The sequence below is a fragment of the Ischnura elegans genome, chromosome 10 (genome assembly GCF_921293095.1).
Source record: "Ischnura elegans chromosome 10, ioIscEleg1.1, whole genome shotgun sequence".
Lineage (NCBI taxonomy): Eukaryota > Metazoa > Arthropoda > Insecta > Odonata > Coenagrionidae > Ischnura > Ischnura elegans.
Window position 1 is genome coordinate 51,635,817 of NC_060255.1, and position 12,414 is coordinate 51,648,230.

Sequence of the window (12,414 nt, forward strand, 5' to 3'; positions counted from 1 at the left end):
CAAATAGTATAAGCTGGTAATGTTTCGATCGGCACTGCGGTAGGTGGTGATATCTGCGACACTGGAGATGGGGCAGGGACATAGGCGTGCCCAGCGAGGGGCAGGAGGGGGCAGCTGCCCCCCCCTAGAAGCGAAAATCGCAAATGTCTTTAAGGAAAATAATATTTTTTCAAGCAAATAATTAAAAAAAATATATAAAGAGCCTTTACAGGTTCCTTAAAATGATGATTTCATTTATCTTTTCCAAACTTAAATCTTACCGACAACTTGAACAACCATGGCTTACCCGCCCCCCCCCCCCCCAGTTTTCATCCTGGGTACGCCCTTGGAAAGAGAGACGCGGGAGTTGCCATGTTTTTTCAAAAGTCTTTGCCAGTGCATCGAAACGAAAGACAAAGTCAAAAACCCTCTTCCTACTCGGCAAAACAGCCTACTTACTCACGAAACATAGGCACATACGTCCACGGATGCCTCTAAATGAGCTGTCACCCACCGCGCATTTAAATGGGTTTACAAAAGTCACCACTGTGTCCCTGTCCCTGACAAAGTGATCCGAGTTTCACGGGGAAATAAGGAATAATTAGGGGTCTTAACCGAAATTTATGTTCACGAAGATGTGATCTATCAAGTTCATAACTTTTCAATGGTATCTCACGCAATTACAAATTATATTGCAATAATAGGAAATATCTTTTTGGATTACTGCAAAATATTTGAAAAAAGTGGATCGCATTGTACTCATCACCGCGTTGCGTACATTTTTGAAAACCAAATAAAATGCGACCGAAGTAGCAACATAATTCAGCCTTCAATGGGGTGGAATAGGGTGGTTTCCTATTCTTTTTTTATTGCCTCAATCGAAAGATTATTACTCCTGGAGTACGCATTTCACGCTTTTAGATTTTTTAATGACGATATCTATTTTTCGCGATTAAATGAAAAACGAACAATTTTGCAAGGGCGCGAAAAGGCGACGGCTAAGTATGAATGCTGGGAAAACTCCGTTTGACGTCGTTCTGGTTCCTGCTGTCGACGAGTGAGATGACCTCGGAGGGAGGATATTGTGCGCCGCTGCGATGCAGGTTGCTTGCAGGTAGCAGAGTACCCTGCTAGCAGATAGCGCTTGGCTTAAATAAGGATTATTAATGCCTTATCAAACGAGGGAAACCGTCCGACCATAGGCAGTTTTAATAGGTGATTATTAAGACATGTTTTCCTGAGCTCTGTGCCTCATGCATGCATTGGTAATCTCAGACGATGTAAAACTCCTGTCTACTCGTATAGAAACTAGCTCCCTGTGACGTCACGTGGAGTGGCATCGCATGGGCGCCAATCTGGCCTTTTTCTAATGAGGATAAAATTCACCATTCCCATTCGTCTAAACCGGTATTTCTAAAACAAAATAATTTGTATATTATGAATACACTAATGGTGGGTAACGAATCGCAATCAATGCCTTTCGTTTTCTTTGATGAAGGAAACTACCCTATTAGGACTCCTCTATGCAGTCCCCTCGGGTGCATCACAGAGTTCTGATAGCGACTGAATTTCCTGGGGGCTTGGCTCCGCCTATCGCATTTTGGTCGGTTCTCAGGAAGTCATATGCCCTCCTCCGTCACCCCCCAAAAAACTTGGACCTGACCCTCTGTCGCAAAGATATTTGAAATGACATGATTCATCGCAAGATCTGATCTCTTCATGCTTAAGGCAAGGAGGTACCCAGGATCGAAACCAGGGGGGAGGGAAGCCATTGTTGCTCAAGTTGCAACATTTGAGTAATGAAAAGCTGGATAAAACCAACATTTTAAGAAAATTATAACAGCTCTTTATTAGTGTTTACAATTATTTGCTTAAAAATTATTAAATTTAGTTACTTGCGTCATAATAATATAATTTTTCGTGGGTTCAAAGAAAATTTGTCGAAAACTTTTGCTTCAATCTACTCCTGATTATTCTTAAAGCCTTAGGCGATTTTTGCATGTAGGGGGGCAGTGTCCCCTTTTGCCCCCCGCTGGGTATGCCCATGGCTTAAAGGAAGCTTTCCGTTGTGTTTTGGTCCTTTATCAGAGAATACATTCCACTTTCCCTCATGACCCAAATACCCTTTTCCTTTGCTTCCCCCTTATCTCTGCTGTTTATTCGCTGTGTCATTCCCGTTGTGACAATACTGAGCTGTCGTCTTTGTTGGGCGTATCGTAGGCGGTGTTTTAGGCTTATGATTAGCAAGGATTTTGTAGGTAATTTCCTAATAGTAAATATAAACGAGAGAGCTAAAGTTGGCTGTGAAGTTATACTATATATAAACTATAAGTTGAGTCAAAAATTGAAAACCCCCAACATCCCTTGGTTAATTTATCGTATAACCAGAGCTTTAATATTTAGTAGAAGAAATAGTGGATACCGTCTTAAGACGAAATTCTAAAACTACACCTTCGATATATATATATAGCTACGAACATGTCATTTGACTTACATAGGCAATGGTAATATGTTTTATCAACCCTACAATTTTGTACTACGTTATAATCATATGAAGTTCGTGTAAGTATTAAAGATCTGTAGAGAATTACGACTGAGAGTTCCATTGTAGAATTTGCAGGACCGGTCATCCTTACAATTCTGGCTCCGTATATTTTGTGGGATATATCCTTATTTTTAGGACCACCATTCTTGTAGCAGTTGTCTGCTGTGAAATTCGACTGACCAGATAATTAATTAGGGCCTGACTATTATCGTAGTCCTTATCTGTGCTCGGCGATGATGTCTCACGCCTTAAGTTCCATCTCTATAGCTATTTAAAAGAAAATTCGACTGCGATAACAATCGAATCAGACATGCTAATTTACCTTTTGAGTCCTCTTCAGCGGCAAAGGGAGCTCCGAACAGCCGCCTCACAGTAAACAGAGACTTAATCGATTTTTCGTCAAAAGTGACGTCCATGAAACGCAGAAAGTAGAATTTAGCTCATTTAACCTCTACTTTAGCCTCAAGTCTTATCTATATACAGGGTGTCCCATTTATCTTGACCACCCGAAGGAACTTTATGTCCAGATGCAAATTCAAAAATGTGTCAAACAAATGTTCATTAGCCGTCAGGGGGACATTAATCAGCATGACCTCCTTCCTTGTAGCTATGTTATTTACAAAGATATGAACAGCGGTATGTCTGATTTAAATGGAGGAAATGGATTGCCGAATAAAAAATAAATGGTGCCATTTACGAAAGAAATACCGCTGTTCATATCTTTGTAAATAACAAAGCTACAAGGAAGGAAATCATGCTAATTAATGTCCCCCTGACGGCTAATGGACATTTGCTTGACACGTTTTTGAATTTACATCTGGACAAAAAGTTATTTCGGGTGGTCAAGATAAATGGGACACCCTGTTTAGGACATACACGCGTAACTACTTTCGGGGAGTGTTTTATTCGTCATTGCACGCTTTGGAGCAGGTAAGGATATTTTATTATACGGTTAAATGCAAAATTTTTGTCATGTTACTCCTTCCCCAATTTTTCCCGTCTCTCCTTGTTTTGCGTAGGTCGTTTTGGGCTTGTGGTTAAAATGCTTGCCGACTGATCGAAGGGTCTCAGGTTGAAATGCGGGCGAAACTTGTGGTCAGACCTGGCCCAAAATTCGTCACTTTGTTTTATTTTAATTTTAATAAAGAGGTACACATACAGCAATACTGCCAATTTAAAGTGCACTTATAACAAAAAATATTAAATAATTAAAGAAAAATTATTTGTTACAAATTTAAATAGAATAAGAAAGAAAAACAAACATTTATCCGGCTATCTAGTCATTTATGCGATAAATATGTCAATGCCCGATGAGTAAAATTTATAAGTGTCAGTCCAAACGGATCAATATCACCGGGTAGAGTATTTATTAAAAAGGAAAGCCTATGGAAAAGTGAGCGCTTAATTACAGATAGCCTGGGTGTAGGAATATGGAGTAAAGAAGTAGATCGGGTGTGGCGGGAAGGTATTCTAATGTTGAGGAAGGAAAGAATGACAGGACTGTCGAAGTGGGAGTTAAGGGTATTATAAATGAATTTGATCTCTGATTGCTGACGGTGAGTAACACCAGGGTTGTCAAGGAAATTAAATTGTCATCATGATAATTCCCTGGAGCACAGCCGCCGTCAGCGTTTTCAGTGAGGAGCTTTACCTTTGACTGTCGTCTTGCCAACCTCTGGGTTTCGACTGGTAGGGACGACTTGACTTCAGAACGAATGATTGACAACCACCCTCGCTTATATTCGAGGCTAATAGAAAGGTAATCGATATCAATAGGCGATCAAAGGTAATCGATAAAAGCAATTATCTCCGAGCTACGTGAACGGTGTTTCGTAAGGGGGTCTGGTTTTCACCAACATATTCAGCAACCAAAGGCTACGATATGGGGGAACCCAGAGACCCCCCCCCCCCCAAATGAGGAAAATAAAGAACAAATCAATTAATAGTGCTGTGGCGTTTAAGATGTCTACCACCCGCAACTTAACACAGAGCTTTCTTAGTAGACACTTCCTATTCATCAACAAGCACTTATATAACTTCCTTATTTTTAAATTTTACATTTCCTTTAGGCATAAAATATCTTGGGGTGTCCTTTAAAATTGATTGACCTAACCTTTCAATGATTTTGCTCGCCCACCCCTCCGTAGATATAATCTATTGTCATAGTGCTAAGGCTACGCATTTCATTGGTATGAAAAATATTATAAATACCACGCTCTCTCGCGGTATGTTTGACATTCTATCATACGTATATCACTCCAGTCATCGTAATGTAATAATGGAAAAATCAGTTGTTTTCTTCAAAACGTATTTAGATTCAGAAATTTGGATAAGAATTGTATGAGTTAAGTTAATTCTCCCGCATTGGTTATTTATGTGATACATATTTAGGTATTTATAATATTATCCATCGATGGTTACATCAACGAATGCCAAAATTGTCAATGAAATTTTAAATGTATGTTCGCATGGTCATTTGGAAATCCGGAATGATACGTATGGAAAAATGTGCTTTGGACGATTTTCATGTATGATAGGGTCGTTTAATCCTGACTTGGGAATTAATTTTTTTACTAGGAAAACCGAGGAGACGTTGGGATTATGAATACATTTCTTTGATTCAGTACGCTAGTAATATACACCAATCGAAAAAGGAATATCTACCTACTCATGTAAACTTCTGGATCTCAACACAAGTTATATGGAAATATTATTATATTTCATGCTTACTTGCAAATTAATTTCCAGGTTTTTAAATGCAATAGTTGGCCGTAGATTGATATCTTGCATCATTATATCAGTATTAAATTCTTCGAAAATTTCCAAGTACTAGTATCAAAACCATACGAATATTACGAAAAATATTTCTTCAGTCAGCCACTACATGATCTATAATCCACCACGAAGTCACATGGATTTATAATATTTTATTACTCCCTTGCCAAACACCCTGGAGGTGGCTCGCAGGATATTTTGTAGATGTATTCGCCTTCCTGCGTCGTTGACGGCAGAACGATCCGAAACTCTAGAAATGAGCTAGAATTAGGTCTACTAACCAAAATTTATGTACTTGACGATAAAATATGTCAATTTTTACAAACATATCAACATTATTCCTTGTTAGTGCAAATACTTTGCAAATTCTGAGAATGAAAATTCCTCTATTCTTTCTGAATGAATGGTTCGCTTTGCACACATCGCCGTGCTGCGGATATTTTTGGAAACTGATTAAAATGCCCCCCTTTGTGAGAACATAAATAAAGCCTTTACGGGATGAACTCTAGGATACTTCGACTCCGACTGGGTAATATAAGCTCAGTATATGTAGTTAATATTTACTGTAATTGCCTGTACTAGCTATCTGCATGCATTTCTTGGGTGTTATAACTCTTACATGAATTACTTATTATGCTAACTTTTCGTTTTCTATTGCTAACTAATAGTTTTATTTGCATGGTAGTATCTTCGTGTCTTTAGCACTCTCCTAGTATCTGGTCTGACCAGGGGCGCAACTAGGAATAAAGGCTGGGGGGGGGGGGGGGGGGGGGGGGGGGTTTGGTGCAACTAATACCGGGGTGTGTGGGGGTATGGAATACCCACCAGGGGCCGTATTCTGTAACTCCAAACCGATCGGTGCGGCACCGATTCGTCGGGTGCGACGTCACACCGACTCCCGGTAAGAAGTCGTGCGATTCTGTACGAACCCGGTCGGTGCGGCACCGACGAGAGGACGGGAGATCGTCGGTAGCCGTACCGACAGCAAAGAGGTGTCGGTACGGCCACCGACTAGTGGGTTTCATGAATTCCCCGGTGCGCATTGTACGTTTTATTTTGTTTTTACCTCATCACCGAGTAAATAATGAGGTTTTCTCCAATGTTATCTTTTTCTGCCCCTTCGAATACGCCTCTATAATTCACTGTGTCATCATCTATATTAATTACCTTGACAGAAATATAAGATAATGGTTAATAAAAATGAGGTTTGCTAACATATAATGACTTTCTCTCATTTATGTTACCGCACTTTCACTCGCTTGTAATAGGCTTTATTTCTCTCTATCATCATTTATTTGCTCCTTTGACATAAAAAAGATATTTTTGATTAAATATGAGTTTTGCCGCAATGTTATCACTTTATATCACTCTGAATAGGCGACTGTTATTTCACTCAATCATCAATTTGGCGTTTCTCTCGGCATAGAAATAAGATCTTTTTATTTAAGTATGAAGTTTGCCACAACGGTATCAGTTTCTTTCATTTGAAGCTATCCTTTATATTACAATATTACAATAGCGATTACAATAAAAGTAACTATTCCTCTCTCACCGAAAGGAGTGAATTACAAGTAAAGAAATTCATTTCGTAAAAAGTAATCGTTATAATTAATTCGATGATGTCTCCATGTTTCTGGGCTTCACCGCGTGGATTTTTCTTTATGACGACAGTTTCCCTGGTATTCCAACCGGCGTCTTCAGGTCGATATTATAATTAATTCGTTTATTTTCCTCGATTACTCACCAACTCTGCTACCTATCTACTTGTCCTCACTCTACCCTTTCCCTTCTTGTATCACAATTTATCTGAACTTTCTTGGCATTTTGTTAGAAATTTTTTTCTCCTCCGTCAGCGCCTTTGTGATCGAATTAGCATTGAATTGCATTTACGGTTGTATTTGCAAGGGGCTGTGTGGTAATAAATAAACTAGTTGAACTGTTCAATACAAAATAACGAATCACTTTCATAATAGAAATTCACTGCAACTTAAAAAATCACTCGCCCAAATTTCGGTGAATGACCGTCTCAGCCATTTACCTTCTATTCATCGCCACAAAACTATTTATTATTATCAACGGTTGTCGCGGAAATGTGCTTTATGTTCAGCAGTTTGAAGGAAATTAAATTAAATTATTTACCTATTGTTTTTAACAAAAGACTCTGTGATGCTAAATTAACTTTTTGGAACTGTTTAACAAAAACAAAGGAACATCTTTTTAATAATACCAATCCACTGCTATTTAAAAAGCCATTGACCCAAAGTTCAGTGGACGGCCGTCTCAGTCATTTACCATCTATCCACTGTCACAAAACCTATTTATCATTATCAATGCTTGTCGTGTAAATATGCTTTAGTTTATTTCATAGAAAAAATGTAATATTTTTTAGAAATATCATGATTTCAGGAAAACACAAAGAATAAAAGGTAATTGATTGCATGCATGTAATGTGTGAAACTCGATTTTGCCAAATTTTCCGAAGTTTCTCAAACTGATGCTTGTATTAATCAGTCTTGTCGCATTAGGATCGATGTCTCAGCGTATATTCAACCCGTAGCTTTTTTATAGCATACCTTTGAAGGTAGTTAAAATTCACCAGTAAAATTTCATTGGTCAGTAATTTGATTTCAACTTACGAAAAGGATAAAAAAAACCTGCTCCTTTTAAAATTTCTAATACTTCACCAGGCAAGTTATCCTGTACTGCTTTATTACATCGATATATTTATCCTTTATTACATCGATATTTGTACATTTAAAGTTTTTGCTATCGAAGCCCATCTTCCTTGAAAGTTAATTTTCAAGCCACCTCTAGATCCATTGGGTTTTACGTTGAGTAAATGCCGCATTGCATACTCCTTAAGATATGCGCATTGCTTAGGGAATTGGAAATGTGAGTCAGATTCGGAACTGAACATAAAGGAGTTTCAGGTGTTCATTTTTCTCCTGAATTTAATCCCTCGTGCTCGTAAAGCGTAATTGACTGCTCCACGGAACCATTATTTGTCCTGGGTGTTTGAGGAAATCATAAAGGAGGATTGTTACTCCCGACAAAATGTTTGCAGTCCTCTCCGTCATCAATTCGAGGCTCACTCCTGACCTTGCCGTGTACCTTCCTCGAAGTTCGGTCTGGAATGAATAAGTGGAAAGACACTCAGGCCACGTCTTTCTTTTGGCGTGTGAGGTTCGCTACACAATACTTTTGCGAGTGTTGATTTTGATCTCCCATACTGATTCGCTTCCCAGAAAGTTTAGCTCAGACTGATTTGATTGGTTCCTTAGAAGAACCTTGGTCGCCCCAGTATCCGCCTATATGTCTTCGGAAAAATTCGAGACACTCACGTTTGAAATAATATATCAGCACCCTTATTACTTTATGATGTTTGCATATATGCCATTTCGAAATGATTAACCTTCATCCATTTCATTGTTTCAAAATGAATCTGCATTGAAAAAAATAGGAAGTACACCCATTTTTTATTTGAATAAACAAACATATAAGTATATACCAATTTTCAGCAGCATCTGAGAGGTCCGAGGTCTGGTCTCGTATGCTGAATTCAGTGACAGCATGGTCCATGGAAATTTAAATTTTTTATCTTTATATCGACGGTAATACTTTATCGAAGAGTTGAATATCATGACGGTAAGTCAATATATTGCCAACGTCAATGTTCAGCGACTGATCGTCAACCAGCCGAAACAACCTTTTGATTCCAGATGGTTATAAATTAGCAATGCACAATGAAGGTGTTCAGTCACCTGAAGTGGCAATCGTCCTCAACAGTGAAAGGCAACCATTAAAAATTGAAGGCTCTCGTTTGCTATCGGAACCAATGGTAAGTGAAAATAGCGAGAGCAGCTATCAAAATGAAGTATCTTCTATAACCATTTACATTAGAGCCTATCGTATAATGATGGCTACCTATTGGTAAAATTTTAACGAAATATTCATGCCCTGACGACGATGGTGGAGGCAGCTATTGAAACATCGGCCTACAAACCACTCACCCGGTGGAAAACCCGAGAAGATTTCAACAGTGTCATACCTCCGGAAAGAACAAAATCATATACTCTCCCCCTTTTTTAACATTGTGAAAATACACGTGCAAAAAGAGCACATGAAATGCATGAATAGCTTTTGCGTCACGTTTTCCTAATGGTGCAATATGAACTATCACTAGATTTATCTATTTGATCAATAAGGGATCTAGGTTTTTCTCACGCTCTTTGATATTAATGGCATAATTTTCTTCCGAGCCTCATTACTTTCAATAATTGGTCGTCGATATTTACGTGGAGAGAACAGCGTCGCAGTTTCCGCATTCCAAAATAAATATATCTCTTCGGCGAATCGGTTTCGAACTGTGACCTTTCTCTGCTGAGAAAGGCGGCGTGAAAGCGCTTGAATGGGAAACTGCTGTCATGCATTTGTTCATCACGCACGGAAATTGGTTCAGGCGTGAAATCAATTTTACCTGGTAATAGCTTTGAAGTCATCTTCATTTCACTCGAACTTCCTCCCTTCTCCATTACTTCCGATAGAATGATCAGGTATTTCCCGGAATCGTTTGCTCCCCAGAATGACGAGTTTATCCTCCTATAATCATGCTGTCTTTTACGAGTGATAAGATTGTTATGCGAACGCAATAATTGCTCAAAATGAATGACTAACTCTTGAATAAAAGTAAGCCTCATCCAGTAGTGGATTTACTGAATTTTTACCCGAGCTCAAAATAACCAACGATGGACAGCAATCAAGTATTTGTAACATTGGTAACGATAGAAACAAGTCGGTCACTTAAAAAGATTTATTTTTTAGTGATTTATTCTTATCCATTTTGCTGCTATTTTTTTCATTTTTTGAGAAGTTGATGAGAAATTTAACGTTTGATGCGGACGCAATAATTACTAAAAATGTATTACTTCTCTTTGAAAAAATAAAGCCTCATCCAGGATTTACTGAATTTGTAACCGAGATGAAAATAACCAGCGATGGCCACCAATCAAGTATTTGTAGGGCGTGTGGCGATAGCAAATAGTTAATCACTGGTTATGATTTATTTTATTGTTCATTTCTAGACGTTTAGTCTCAAATTTAATGCAAAAGCAAATTTATTGTCATCTTATCCCAAATGACTGTGAGTGATCATTAGGTTTTATCTACTATTCCCAAGCTAAGGACTTCGTTAATGTCGACAATTTTTTTAGACATGTGCGTAAGATGCGACGTCTTATTATTTCAAAATTAAAAATGTAGCCTAAATAAAGTAATCTCACTTACTTACACTGGGCGCCCCTTTTAAATCTCCTAGATAATTATTCAATTTCATCAGTTAATGCCAAAGTTGCAAGGGAAGCGGAGACCCTTTTTTGTCGAAGTTTTAGAAAAATGAACCGGCTAAAAAAATTGCGTCTGCAGTTCCATAACAAAATGGATATTCTGCTTGTAATGTACTTGTTACACCCCATTGTTGGAAGGTAATTGATATTTTTTAACTATTAGATTATTTTCAAAGTGATGGTAATTGAGCGTAATGACTTTTGTTCAGCATTCGCTAAAAAAGAAAACGCTGATCGAATTCTATCTCATTAAAATATTTAGGTTGGTGGTCTCATATGAATATGGTTGAGCAGTTACAAAGGCAAAATTCATTCTATGATTAAATAAAATCACTAGAAAATACGAATGAATAGTGGCAACCCATACTGAGGTTAACCCAGAGGAATACATGTTTTAGGTTTTGATAATGAGAGGGGCAAGTTATCTCTTTTTGGGGGTTTAGATAAGTTTGAGGGAAGGAGAAGTGAGCAATGTAGTGAAAAGGAAGCGGAACTTTTTTCCGCATACAATAAGAGACCGTAATACCTGCGGTAGTTTGGCTCTGGGATAGCTTGACTACGGCTACGTGAAATAGGCTGTGCATTTATAATCGTTTCATAACTATTTATTTAACTTGTTAACTTATTTCATTTTTCAATACCAGCTATCTGCATGCTTTTCTTGAATGTTATAACTCATGCATGAATCACTTAGTACGTTACTTTTCATTTTCTGTTTATAACAAACAGCTTTATTTTCACGGTAGCATATTCCTGTCCTTAGCACTCTCCTATTTTCTGGTCTGACCATGTGCCGTTGTCCTGTGCTGTACAGCAGGCAAGCGAGCGCGTTTCTGATTAAGGTTAGGATGAGTGCTGAGTGCCTGGTGGAGTCACCCCGTGCCACACACCCTGGTAGTCATGGGCGTAACCAGAATCAGAACGGGGGGGGGGGGGGGAAACTACCCGAGGTCATTTAAGTTGTAAATTTTTTGCACAGAAAAGGCTAATGAAACGAAATTTTTAAGGAAATTATGACAGCAATTTATTAGTTTTTATAATTATTTGCTTGAAAAAATAATGATTTTAGTTTCATGTCTTATACTAATATAATTTTTATTCGAAAGGAAAATTTGCTCATAACTTTCGTTTTGAACTTTCATTCTCGCTTCTAGGGGTGGACCCCTCTGCCCCCTGCTGGGTTCGCCCATGATGTTGCGGCACTTGCACCGAGGTGCCGTTGATTGCGTACCGGAACCAAGTAAACGCTTCGACCGCTGGCCGTGGTGTGCCGGGGTTATATTCGAGGCATTCAGAAGCCAGACCCGAAGCGTGAATTTCTGGATGAAGCATGTCTCTGGGAAACTGCGGAGAGCACAAAAACTGGACAGGAAAATCACTGCTGCTGCAAGTGATTGCCACACCTCATTGGCCCGAGACTGGATGCGAGAAACTGTGGCCCATCGAATCGACGTTCATATTGAAAGTAGTATTCCAGCTGTGAAGTACACACGTAACTGTCGGTAAATTTTCCTTGTGCCTTTTATGATTGATAATTTCGGTGCCTATACAGCTAGCAACTGTATACAACTAAAAAAATAATAGTCTAATTTCGCGGGGAAAAATCAATATTATTGGAGACTTGTTTGAGCGAATCTGCAGCCAGGAAGAAAGGAACCAAAAGCATGTCACGAAGGAATAGAAAAAGTGTGAGATTCATTTTGGAAACTTTTAACTTCAATATTTTGAATTCTCCAAACTAAAGGAAGATTTAATTAATGATCACTACCGGGG